We start from the raw sequence: 12922 nt of genomic DNA on the forward strand, positions 1-12922 counted from the left end.
TCCACATCTCATCTTTCCACATCCTGAATACAGTTTAAAGCAGCTCACACACTCTCAAGCATGCCAGTGTGAGTGTGTAGATGCAAACACACTTCAGACAGGTCTCCTGTGGTTGGCCTTTGCTGAGCGTGTAACCTACTAACACAGATTTTAACTCTCTGCTTAGCAGCACAAAACACGCAAGTTTACACACATACACACATGCAAAATTTGAAAAATATCATATTAATATAATTTTAATATTTAATATTGTATTGCAATAATAATGTGACATTCATATTTTTGGGGAATTTCCCAAATTTGGTTTACAAAATAATTATGTATTATTATTATTAGTAGTAGTAGTAGTAGTAGTAGTAGTAGTAGTAGTAATGATAATAATAATAATAATAATAATAATAATAATAATAATAATAATAATAACAACAACAACAACAATATTATTAATAATAATAATAAAAATAATAATAATAAATTAAATGCTGATAGTACTTAAGCACCTATTTAGAATAATGGAGACGTAGCAATGAATCTTGGCCCTTTTGTGCTATTTTCTTGATCAATATATTTTGCTTAAATAATTTCAAACATTCTTTACAATTATAAATGAATAATTGTATTCTAATATTTAATATGATATTCCAATAATAATGTGACATTCATATTTTTGGGGGAATTTCCCAGATTTTGTTAAAAAAAATAATTATTTAATAATAAGAATAAAATAAATTAAATGCTAATAAACATGTTTTACAATTATTATTAAACAATTATCAACAACAAATGTTATTTTAAAGGCGTACTGTGCAGAAATTGTAACTTACTGTTTCTAAACAAAACATTCACACTCAGCCCTCCCTGCCTCAACAAAAGTGAAAACAAACCCCAGATTTACTCTCATTTTGAAGTGCACTTTGCCCACTTCACTATAATTGCATTTTTTTTTTTTGTGCTGTGTCCTCTACATTTGTAGCTTGGTGCAAAAAGGATGACGCCCAGAACACAGCCAAATGAAAAGAAAAGACAAAATATGGGCAGAGGGCAAAGTCTCTGCAGACACATACACCACAACATACTTCTAGCAGGTCATTAGATACGTATAGACTCATAGCTGTGATTGAAATCCTGCATAGTGTACCTTTTTTTTTTTTAAAGCACAACCAATGTCATAACTGTATATAGTCCCGGTAACCCTCTTTAGATCTAATATGGTTCAATTTAAAAGTTACGAGGGTGAATTCCCCACAAAAGTTAGCCAACTGTTATATCACTCCTGCTCTCTCAGCCTACCCTCCACTTAAACTATTTCCATTCCAGCCTCTCTGTCTTTTATAAGACACACAACCAGCTGCACACAGCTCCCACACCAACCAACAGGCAGCCCCTTATAAATGTGGTCAGCCTGGAACTTATTGGAAGGCACTTACACTCAGCAGCAGCACTGACAGCTAGCTGAACAAATTCAGTGCTGCACAAAGCTGCTGCAGCTGGTTGTTTGTGTGTATTTATGAGATCTATTATATGAATCTATACCTGCCGAGGGTCACTCGCACAGTGGGAGAGAAGAAACTCCACCAGAACAGAAGAAAGCCACTGTCTTCTTGCTGTTAGACAATAGCATTAACCATTGAGCTACTCCATTATGAACCATTACTCCTAATATAATGTCAGCTACAAATATTACATTTGCATAATTGGTGTCAGCACACCAACAACAACCCCAATAAACACAATATAATAAATAAAGAGTGAACATTTGCATAAAATATGTCAACATGTTAGCCTCAGAGTTGGGAATGAAGGCATAAATTTTACCATATGAGGTTGTGTGTTCACATTGATTTGTGTGAGCAAAGGCAAACTGTTCTGATTGTGTTATCTACATTATTTTTCTACATTGTTGGTAATGCAGATACAAATATACACTACTGCCTTTAGCTGAGACAGGAACTATAATAGAACCTAATTGATGCATATGGCACAACCTTCCTTCCTCCTCTATCTTGCTTGTTTGCCACTTTTTCCTTCAACCCTCCAAATTATTATTATTCAAATTATTCAAATATTTGTTTCATTGTTCGCCCTTCCTGCCTTCTTTCCCTCCATCTTTGGACCTTTTCCATATTTGCTTCCCTCTGCTTCCAGCTAATTCCCTCACACTGATAAACTTATCATTTCCAGCAGCACTGATATCAGCAAAGTGGGGACGGGACTGAAAAGCATGTTTAAAATAATGAGCTACAAATTTAATTTGCACGCTGCGCAGGCCTCTTACTGAATCTTAGTTTTCAATTTTGTACAAAACAAAGTAAGCTAAGTGCAAAATGTCTCCTTTACAGACTGTATAAAATCCATTACATGTTTTGTGGGGTTTTTTTTATCTTCCCCCACCTGGGTGGGCGTCTGGGTGAGAGAGCTGTTCGTGGTCTTGGCAGCTTCCAGCACCCTGCTCTCCTAATGTCCCGAACTCACTGGCTGCATGCTGCTAAATCAAATTACATTTCATCAGACAAAAGCTTTTTTTTCTCACTACACCAGTACAAATAAGATTGTTGTAAATCTAATCACAGTATAAGCTTTATTGCGTTCTCATTTCTGGGTTTTTATTTGTTTGGCTGTTTTCCAACGTTGGCAACTGTCCCTGAATTTGTGCCAAATTAAAAAGTTACTCAAAAGCTGTAAGACTCACCTGAACAACTAGTTTGTTATTTGATAATTAACTCTTTATTTGTATGTTTTATCCCCGTCTTTTTCCTCATCCCTCTTTTTTATTCTTTTTTCTTTCTGTCCTCCATTAATCCCTCTCTATATTCAATATTAATTCTGCTCCATGCTTCTTCCTTTCTGTGAATAATCTAAAAAATCTCATCTTCCTTTTTTCATTCCTTCATTGCTTGCTTCTCTTATGAAACATTTTATCATCAGTGTCTTCCATGTCTGCCCTTTTTTCCCCCCTTCCCTCTTATTTATTTGTAAAACATTTCATCAGTCACCATTACAGCGAGCACATTCTGTTACGATGATATCAGTGTTTCCGTTCAGTAGCCTTTAGCTTATCTAAAACGGCTGCTCAGCCACAAACACTTCTGCTTTTAGAGGTGCTTGTTGACATTAAGACTCTTAAACTATCCAAGGCTGCGGTTTCTCCCCCCTCAGTGGGCTGAGAGAACACGTGTGTGTGTGTGTGTGTGTGTGTGTGTGTGTGTGTGTGTGTGTGTGTCTTTTTTTCAACCACATTTCTAGCATTCTTAGGCATTTTAAAATTTGACAATTTCTGACAAACTATATTACCACATGTATCAACAAACAACAACAGACCCATTTATAGCATTATAAGGCATTTTAAAATTGGACCCTTTTTTTTATACAAAAAACGACTTTTTTTGAGGGGTTCATCTTTAGACATCCCATAATATAGTGTTTTTCGCTATTTTTGGAAAAATATACTACCACATGTATAAACAGACTATAAATGACCCATTTAAAGCATTTTTTGGCATTTTAAAATTTGACCATTTTTGACAAAAATCGACATACTATAGTATGACTTTTTTTTGAGGGGGGCATTTTTGGACATCCCATAATATGGTGGTTTTTTTTTCAGATCTATAACCTCCTGCATTTATCTGTCAGAAGCAACTGGTGGGTGTTTGACTTCTTACTGTGGATGTTCAGCCTCAAAACTCATTGCAGCTCATACGGTTCGAACCTACAACCTTCTGTCTTCTATGTCTTCTGACACATGGTCGTATTTGACTTCTTCATTGTGGTGTAAGACTTTAAAATTCCACATTCCATCATGAAGTTTGAACCAACTATCTGGTTCAATATATCAGAGGTAACAGAATTGAATACTTCGTTGGTCATAGTAACAGCGTAGAACGTGAAAAACAAAACAAAAAAAGACGATTGTTTAGGATGTCCAAAAATTACTAAAAACAAATAGCTTGTTAATCATAATAGTATTATAATACAACCAAATATATTATCAAAATACAGTTTGAGAATATGTCCTAAAAATCTCGAGAAAAAAAAAGTCAAGATTTAAGTTTTTTTTAAAAGGTCATACAATAGCATGTTGAAATTTTTCATGAAAAAGTCATAAAAAATTAAAAAACATTTTTTATTTTTTATTTTAGGGTAGGGTGGCTTTTCCAGAAATAACAAAACAACACCATATTTTGAGATGTCCAATATTTCATATTTGAAAAAAAGTCATACTATAAAATTGTCGAAATGTCGTGAAAAAGTCATAAAGTTTCTAAATGCCCCGATACTCTCAAAATGGTCTTATTATAGTCCGTTGACACATGAAGTAGGGTCTATAGCATGTTGAAAATTGAAAGTTGAAGCATTTTCTGTATGTATGGTTGTGTGTTGCAGAAACAGACACAATACAGTACAGTACACATTGGCATGCCTCCCGCTGACTCCTTATCCCATAAATAGCAACAATAACCCTCGACAGGGCCTCTGAGGGAGCCACAGAGTGGTCTGCCACAGAGACAACACTTTCATCTGGGTAGGTGGCAAAAGACTGTGTGCATGTGTGTGTGCTGCAGCGGGTGTTGCTGGCAGCAGCAGCAGGATGCCTGTGTTTTGTACTCCCTGTACTCACCCACACAGCCAACTTTACCTCACAGCAAAGGCTCATGCCCACACATACCTGTCAATATGTGTTGGATCAAACCCCATCTGCCCACTGGGCTCCCTCTCACTGTGTGTGCTGTTCACAGTTACGGCAAGTCATACTTTAAAGTTTTTTTTAAATATCTAAAAGACTCGAAAGTGTATGTACTGTAGGGCACACATACTGTACAGTTGCTCCAGTGCCTGGCATTATTTGCACAAATTTTACAAACTATACTACTCTACTCTACTCTACTATACTATACTATATACAAATTGTACAGGTGTTAGCTTTAAGCTGGCTAGCAACAGATGCACTGACTGTATCTGTGGGAGTGTGCCTGCCTGTTTATGTTTAGCTTAGCCTCTGACTGAACTCACCAAATTCTCCTGTTCTTTCAGTTGTTTCCCTCCAGTCTCTCTGTATTTCCCTCTCATCTCTGTACATTTCTGAAGTAAATCCCTGGAACATGCACAAGTTTTGTTCAAGTTGAAACATTTTGAACTATGTATTGACTTTGAATGCACTTTGTTGCCTCAGAGGCCTTGGTCAGACTGCCAGTCGAGACAGCAAAAATACACATGAAATGCGATTAAACCGGATTAACTAAATGTGTTTTGGATCCGGTTGGATCCAAAACACATATAGAGGTGATTTGAAATGCAATTTCCAATTAGATTTCTACAGATGCGTCTCAGTCCCGATGATCTGAACGCTCAAATTGGATTTCATAGTGTCTTTTGTGTCATGCAACTCATATTGATGACATCACATCCAGAATGATGGATGTGGATGACATGGAGAAGAACAACAGTGCGACATGACACTGAAATAAACTGTCTATATATATATCTAATATACTGTCTAATAAACATAAAAACACCTCTTGGTGTTAGGTAATTTATGTAGGCCTGTTGCAAAGAACCCTGAATATCCCCCCAGAAGAATTCAGAGAAAAGGGTGTGAGTGAGGTTTTATCTATATTTCTTGTTAATGTTCTTGTTCTGGTACAAACTACATTTGTAATTTATTTGGAATGATAACAACAAAAATGGCTCATAAGAGTTTAATTTAAAGGCTGATTTTGGTCATTATCAAGAAAACCATGGAAAATGGCAGCCCTTAAATTAAACTCTTTTGAACTATTTTTGTTATCATTATATTTGTCCAAACAAATGTTATTTTAGTTTTACCAGGCATTAAAATGAACAATGAATTGAAAGAAAACAAGAGTGGTCTAATATTTTTTTTCCATGACTGTACATAGGTCAACCATGACTTTTAAATGGGACACAAACACAGATCTTTTATGTGTTAGTCCTGTGTCTTTTACTACATCAATTGACCACTTATGGCCACACACACACACACACACACACGCTACTGCTATGACCCTTCTATATTTCTTGTACACAAATAAAATACAAAAAAGTACAGAGATATTTCCGCACCACCGTCTCTTTGTTAAAATGAACACGTCGATACACACGCGTGGCCTCATAAAGGGAGTCATCTGTCACTCTCCATCAGGTGATGAATAATACACCAGTCTGTCACCAATCCAATAAGCACACACTGCCCCGAGCCGCTGGTAAATGCACAACATGGTGAAACACAGAAACACACTCCAAGGCACAGACAAATAACACACACACACACTATGAGCTGTGATTGATGTGTTGGAGCTCTGTTCACATGTGAAGCCAAGGGCGCATTATTAGAAAATTAATGATAGAGGACTTTCATCCCTTAGAGAGGTAAAGAGCGCAACACACAAACACACACACACACAGAAAAAGAGAGGCATTATTAGAAACCTCATAGTGACAGACTTGGCTTGCATCATTACTTATGTTTTCTTTGGTTTTGTTATGCAGTATTTTTTAAAACATAAATGTCACAGACCACCAGAAGCCGCACCCGATTCAAATGTTATCAGCTGATTAAATGCCCATAATGAGTTGTCATTGGATATGAGGTCCTATGGCCCTACTCTACCTCCTCGTTGGCTCAGTAGCCTGCTATTATCTTTTGGGCAACATACCGAACCCCAAATTGCTCCCAGTGCGATGCCATCAAATTCAAATCTCTAATGCTGGCCTACAAAGTTGTCTCCGGTATTGCTCGTACCTAACGCCCTGATTCAGACATATGCTACCTCACGACCGTTGCGCTCTTCCAATGAACGGCGCCTGGCTCTACCCCCCGTTGGCCACTTTATTAGATACACCTGTTCAACTGCTTGTTAACGCAAATATCTAATCAGCTAATCACATGGTTGCATATCAATGCATTCAGGCATGTAGACATGGTGAAGACGAGCTGCTGAAGGTCAAAGTGAGCTCAAAGGTGATTTAAGTGACATTGAACGTGGCGTAGTTGTTGGTTTGGGTATTTCACAAAATGCTGATCTACTGGGATTTTCACACACAACCATCTCTAGGGTTTACAGAGAATGGTCTGGGGGAAAAAGAGAAAATATCCAGTGAGCCAAAAAGCCTTGTTGATGTCAGAGGTCAGAGGAGAATGGACAGACTGGTTCAACAGTAACTCAAATAACCACACGTTACAACCAAGGTGTGCAGAAGACCATCTCTGAACACATAACATGTCCAGCCTTAAAGCAGGTGGGCCACAGCAGCAGAAGACCACACCACCACTTTATAAGGGAAACACATCACCTAATATAGTGGCCGTGACTGTATAAATGCAGTCCATTTTTGTAAGCTGGATCACTGCAGGGAGGTCAAACAAATGTTGGGTGATGACCTCTTGTGGCTGTAGTAATTATGACAGGAGCAAAGGAGGCAGTCAGCTGATGTAGTTAGTATAAAGAGCAAAAAATCTGCATAAGGAGGTCAGTTTTGATAGATGGCTCAAACAAACAGGACTTTCACACAGGAAACCACTGTTTGTGTCCCGAGTGAAACCAAAAGTCAAGATATTTTAACTTTCATAACATTCTTTACTTACGTCATGTACAGTATATAACCTACTAACCTACTATCTAGTGAATCAGGTCTTGGCAAACAGGAATGTGACCAACGTCAGGGGGGAAACTAGGGTCGACGTCAGCATTTGAGTCGATTCACAGAAGTTCACTTAACAGCGACTGGTGCCATTAATACTAAGGATTTTCTGAAAATTCTACATAGTACCTTTATTGTTCATTGTCTAAACAGAATAACAGGACTCTGGGAGTGAACCCCAAAACATTTCTGCACCACAGAATTATTGATACTAAAGAATATTTTGCTGATTAATCTAGTTTTTAATGCATGAGAACATCTGGTGACAAGCAATATGCAGGAACAGAAAGTCACAAAAAACATACACAACACATGAAATCACAATAATTAATAGTCAAGTGAATGCAACCACAGCTCTACACAGCCCGGGTCTACCCTATTATATCCATATAAAATCCTCAAAATCCTAACACATTTGTAACATTGATCCCCATACAACCTGTACTCAGCACAAGACTGGCCTGAGAGAAAGAGAGAGAGAGGCAAAGAGAGAAAGAAAGTAGCAGAGGTTCATTCATTTCCTGCTGAGTTAAGAGAAGGTTACTGGACCCTGAACACCTCCTTCTCAGCATGGTGTGTGTGTGCGTCTGTGTACGGTGCATTTTGTGTGCCTTTAGGTGTGTTTGTGAGTGTGTATTTGTGTGTCCTTCTCCAGTCTCCTCTCAGCATGTCGCACTGAGTGACAGCTGGTGATTTTGAGCAACAACTGTTCAGACCTGCGGCACCCCAGTGTGCAGCTGTAAATAAAAGCTCATTCTGATTTAAACAGTAGCTCTCGAACAATTTGGCCCCCATACCGTATGTCCTGCCTCCTACACCACACAGCAGTCAGACAGAGACTAGCTGGTGAACATTGCGGAGAATTTGGCAGTGAAAGAAGCAGATATTTCCCTCAGGATTTGATGTGAAAAAATAGCTAAAAGAGTGAATATTGGGTGGACAGAAACACAATTGCAAATGAATGCTAATTTTGCTGCATGTCTGCTGGATGTGTAAAAATATATATATAATGCATCTAACTTCTTGCATACTAACACAAATCAAATAACAATGTGTTTTATACATCAGTTAATTTACTGCTGTGTAAAATCTTGTTTTTGGTTCTGATAGTTTATAAAAACACTACAGTATAATTACAACAGGCTGATTGTAAGCTGCAGCGGTAAACCTGGAGAGTTGCTGGCTCATTATGTTGCACCTGACTACAATTAGACTGGATAAATCCAACAGACACACCACCTGAGGCTGAGACACACACATACAGATTTCTGCATATACACATAACCATCAAGTAGTAACAAATACAAACCAAAGCACACAGAACCTTCACGCTGTGCTATTAAAAAAAGAATAGGAATTTTGTAAATAAACAAACAAAGGCGATACGTTCATACATGAGGTAAGGAGTGGGTAGATACAACACAGACCTGCTGTAGCAGAGTAATTACTGAGACTTTCCCAAACCATGCAGTGATATTTAATTGAAGTGACTAAACATGTGGTCATGCACGTGACTAGAAAGTATACACTTTTATATCGCTGACAATAGTTGTCTTTTTGGAATTTTAGTCAACAGTTTTGGTTGCTACAGTCATGTTAGATATGTCGGTCTTACTGTTTTCTCGCTATACATTTTTATTTATTGAGCAGTTACTGCAAACATAGTCTCTATAAACAGAATCTGTAGGCAACAAATCAAGACTTTGGTATTGGAAGTGTTCTGGTTTCAGTTTGAGCTTATTGACCAATCATAGCTTTGTCCGTGTGGAGAACAAAAGCGGCGGAAATGCAATCTTGGAAGCCATCAGCTAACATCTGACAACAATTTAGCTTTTTGCACATTCACATCTCTCATTTGAGGCTGCTATGGCTGCAGGGATTAGACTTTTCCACCTACGCTGGACCACAGGGAAGAGGACTCAGACAACACAGTTCACAACAGGCAATGTTCTTTACTGAAAGCAGGGAGCAGGACGTATGTAGGCAATCCGACAAGCAAAGGTATCCAAACCAGTAGAAAAAAAAAAACAAGAAAAGTCACAGGAGCCATGCCGGGACAGGTGACACAAGGGTACACACGTACAAGACGGATCGGCACAGAACACAGAGCAGAGAGTGAAGAGACCTGGAGCAAGACACGCGAGTCACAAAAAAAACAGGAAACATGAAAACTATAATATAAGGGAAACACAAGATAAAAGCACCTCACTGCACTTCTTAAATGTATCTGAATTCATATATAAATGATATGCCCCAGCCCATGGGTAACCTAAGCATAACACAAAGTGCTCTCCCCTTTTTCCTCCCCAACTCCCAGAAATGATGACCAGAGTTGCATTCCAACACAAATTTATTTTAAACAGGTAGTTACCTCAGGGTGAGTACCAACATAGCAAACAAAAGCTCTTTTAATTGAAACTAACTTACCTATCCACAAAGAAGTGGTATAAAAGAAAATACAGGGATCTTACCTGTCTCGCTAACACTAAACATAGAAAAAAGGTTCCCAAACAGAACGGCTACTCACTCCTACCTACCAGGACTGCACTATATGGAAAGGTGTCTCTGTTCCCAATAATATAACAAAGATTCAACACTTCATTACAATCAAATGTAACAAGACACAATGGCCCTCATTTATCAAACGAGCATAGAAACGAGCATAGAAACGAGCGCAGATCTGAGTGTTTCGTCTTACAACAGGTTTCATGTGTGATTTATCAAACGATCGTATCTCTCCAATCACAGCGTGAGAATGATCAGCTGTTGATAAATGTGGCAGCTGGAAACAAGTGTCATTTAAATACCACGCCCTAATATATATAATATATATGTAATATATACTCGATTCAGATGGCTCGCCTCAAGAATTTTATGACACCAAAGGGTGCGATACAGCGGAGAAGAGGAGTTTTTCCCCCCTAAAGTCACCTTTATTAACAAGTACAGTGAATATTTTACATTTGGAGCACAGACTTAAACGTTTTCACAGCTTTTTGGTTGAAGAAGTTTTAATTCCAAAAGAAGAGGAATTTCTCAGAGGCAGAAAGTGAAACGCTGATGTCCAACAGCTGCAACACAACAAACTGGTTTTGTTTGGCAGCATAAAAAGTGAAAAAGAAGGAAATCAGCAGTGCTGTCAGCAGAGAAGCAGTGGAGCATTAAACTCCTGGTGAGGTTGGAATATTTCATTTATACATTGTGATATATAAAGCCTAAAGCCTATATAATATCCAAATAGTATTAATATTATTATAATGATGGAGAGATATTATTCATTTAGTAATAATTATGTCCCAGTCAGAGGAGCATGTGGCAGCGCTGTTTGGAAATGTTTCTATTGGGTAAGAACCGCTGGTGAAGGAGACGCTGATGCCAGCAGGATAACGGTAAACAGCAGAAGACAACAACATTGAATATCCTTGGCGCTTATTCTGATTAAATAATTCATGGTTGCAGGGTGTATTTATTTGTAATCAGGTTTTTTAGTGATAAATGATGTAGCCTAAACATGCTTTGGTTGGTCACCAATAAAAAACAAAACAGGGCAGAGTTTTATCAAATCAAGGCATTGATACAATAGTTTAAGATCAATTCTCCGACTCAGACGTGTGGACTTCACGCTGACTCAAATTTGCGTACACGAGCTGAGAGCAGACTGAGATCTGATCGTACCCTCCGCTCACGTCCAAATTGATAAATGCCGAGGCTTGCGTAGAAATGATCGTACGGCCACTTTACGCTCACTTTCTGACGTACGCTCGTTTGATAAATGAGGGCCAATATGGGGAAGCATGGTCTGGCTGGGAGTCAGGACAAAGTCAGCTCCAGCAGACATCCTTTAAAAGCTGGCCTGATCAGCTCCTGGCCAATCAGCATGTCCAATCACCACATGCATAACAAAGGGAGAAACACAACACAATAGCATCAGCACCTCCCTCTGACAGGGAGGATAACTACATTAACAAAACCATATGATCCATGGTAACACTTTGAAACAATCCAGTCATAAACATAATCTCTCAACTACAGCTCCATTCTTGCATCATCAATATTGTCTGTTGCCCCCATCAGCTCTTGTCAGACAGAGAGCTGATGGGTTCAGAGACTGACACAAACTGTACAGCTCCTACTGCTCCTGCTGCACATTAAAAGCTCTCCACAGACAAAAAAAAAACACGAAGGCTTTGATTTTCACCAAGGTAAGTACACTCTGTCTTATTCTGTTTGACCAAAAGCAGCCTACGTCAGCTCATGTCTAAGAGTGAGGAGCAAAAAGGGGGAAAAAAGACAGAAAGAAACCAGCAGAAGTTGGAGGTGAAAAAGGCTCAGTGCCATTTGGATGAATGTTAAACTTCCAATAAACTGGTGTTACAAGAGATCATTTGTCAGCAAAACATTAAATCAAATTCAATATTTGAACATTGCTATCAATTTTTGCTGGGGACAGTCTGTCATGGTGCTTACAAATTTGGCTGTGTGTGTGTTTGTGTGTGTGTGTGTGTGTGTGTGTGTGTGTGTGTGTGTGTATGTGTGTGTGTGTGTGTGTGTACATTCTTGCTTGTCCAAATGCTTTTGGATGACTGTGAATGCCTGTGTGTCTGTGTGTGTCGTTATCCCTAATAGAGGACCACAGGTGGCTCTATTAATCAGTCTAAGCACTGGAGCAAACAGAGTCACACAGACTGGCAGAGCTGCATGCAGTACACTATATCCTCCTCCAAACTTCTATTCTCGTCCTCATAGATCAAACACAAGATAATGTTCTGTCTGATTCCAGCTAAGTGACGTGTTCTGCCTCAGATAAGACTTTTTTTTTGTATTTTACAAGCTGTTTCTCTCCTTTTTGTTCGTCTATTTGTCATTCTTCACTCACCAGAGCAGTGAGAGTCTTTAGGTCCTTGTAGAACAGTTGTTTCTTTTTGGATATATTAGTTTTTATTAGTTTTCTATTATGTTATTTACATGGATATTGGGTATCGTATGTAATATTCTGTGGACCAGCTCATACTGATATAGCACCGAAGGAAGTCTACAAATCATTTTAACCCTTTATCCGGAAAAGTTTGGTAACTTCAGCGGACATCCAAAATGGGTCCCATAGAATGACATGGATCTCTCCCCGCCAATCAGCAAAGAGCAGGCTAGGTCACAGATAGTGACACCATGGCATCTGACCAATCAGTATAATTATTGTCATTATTATTATTATTATTATTATTGTTATTATATTACATATAATATACTTATATACTTATTACTT

This window comes from Centropristis striata, chromosome 10 (genome assembly GCF_030273125.1).
Source record: "Centropristis striata isolate RG_2023a ecotype Rhode Island chromosome 10, C.striata_1.0, whole genome shotgun sequence".
NCBI classification, from domain to species: Eukaryota; Metazoa; Chordata; class Actinopteri; order Perciformes; family Serranidae; genus Centropristis; species Centropristis striata.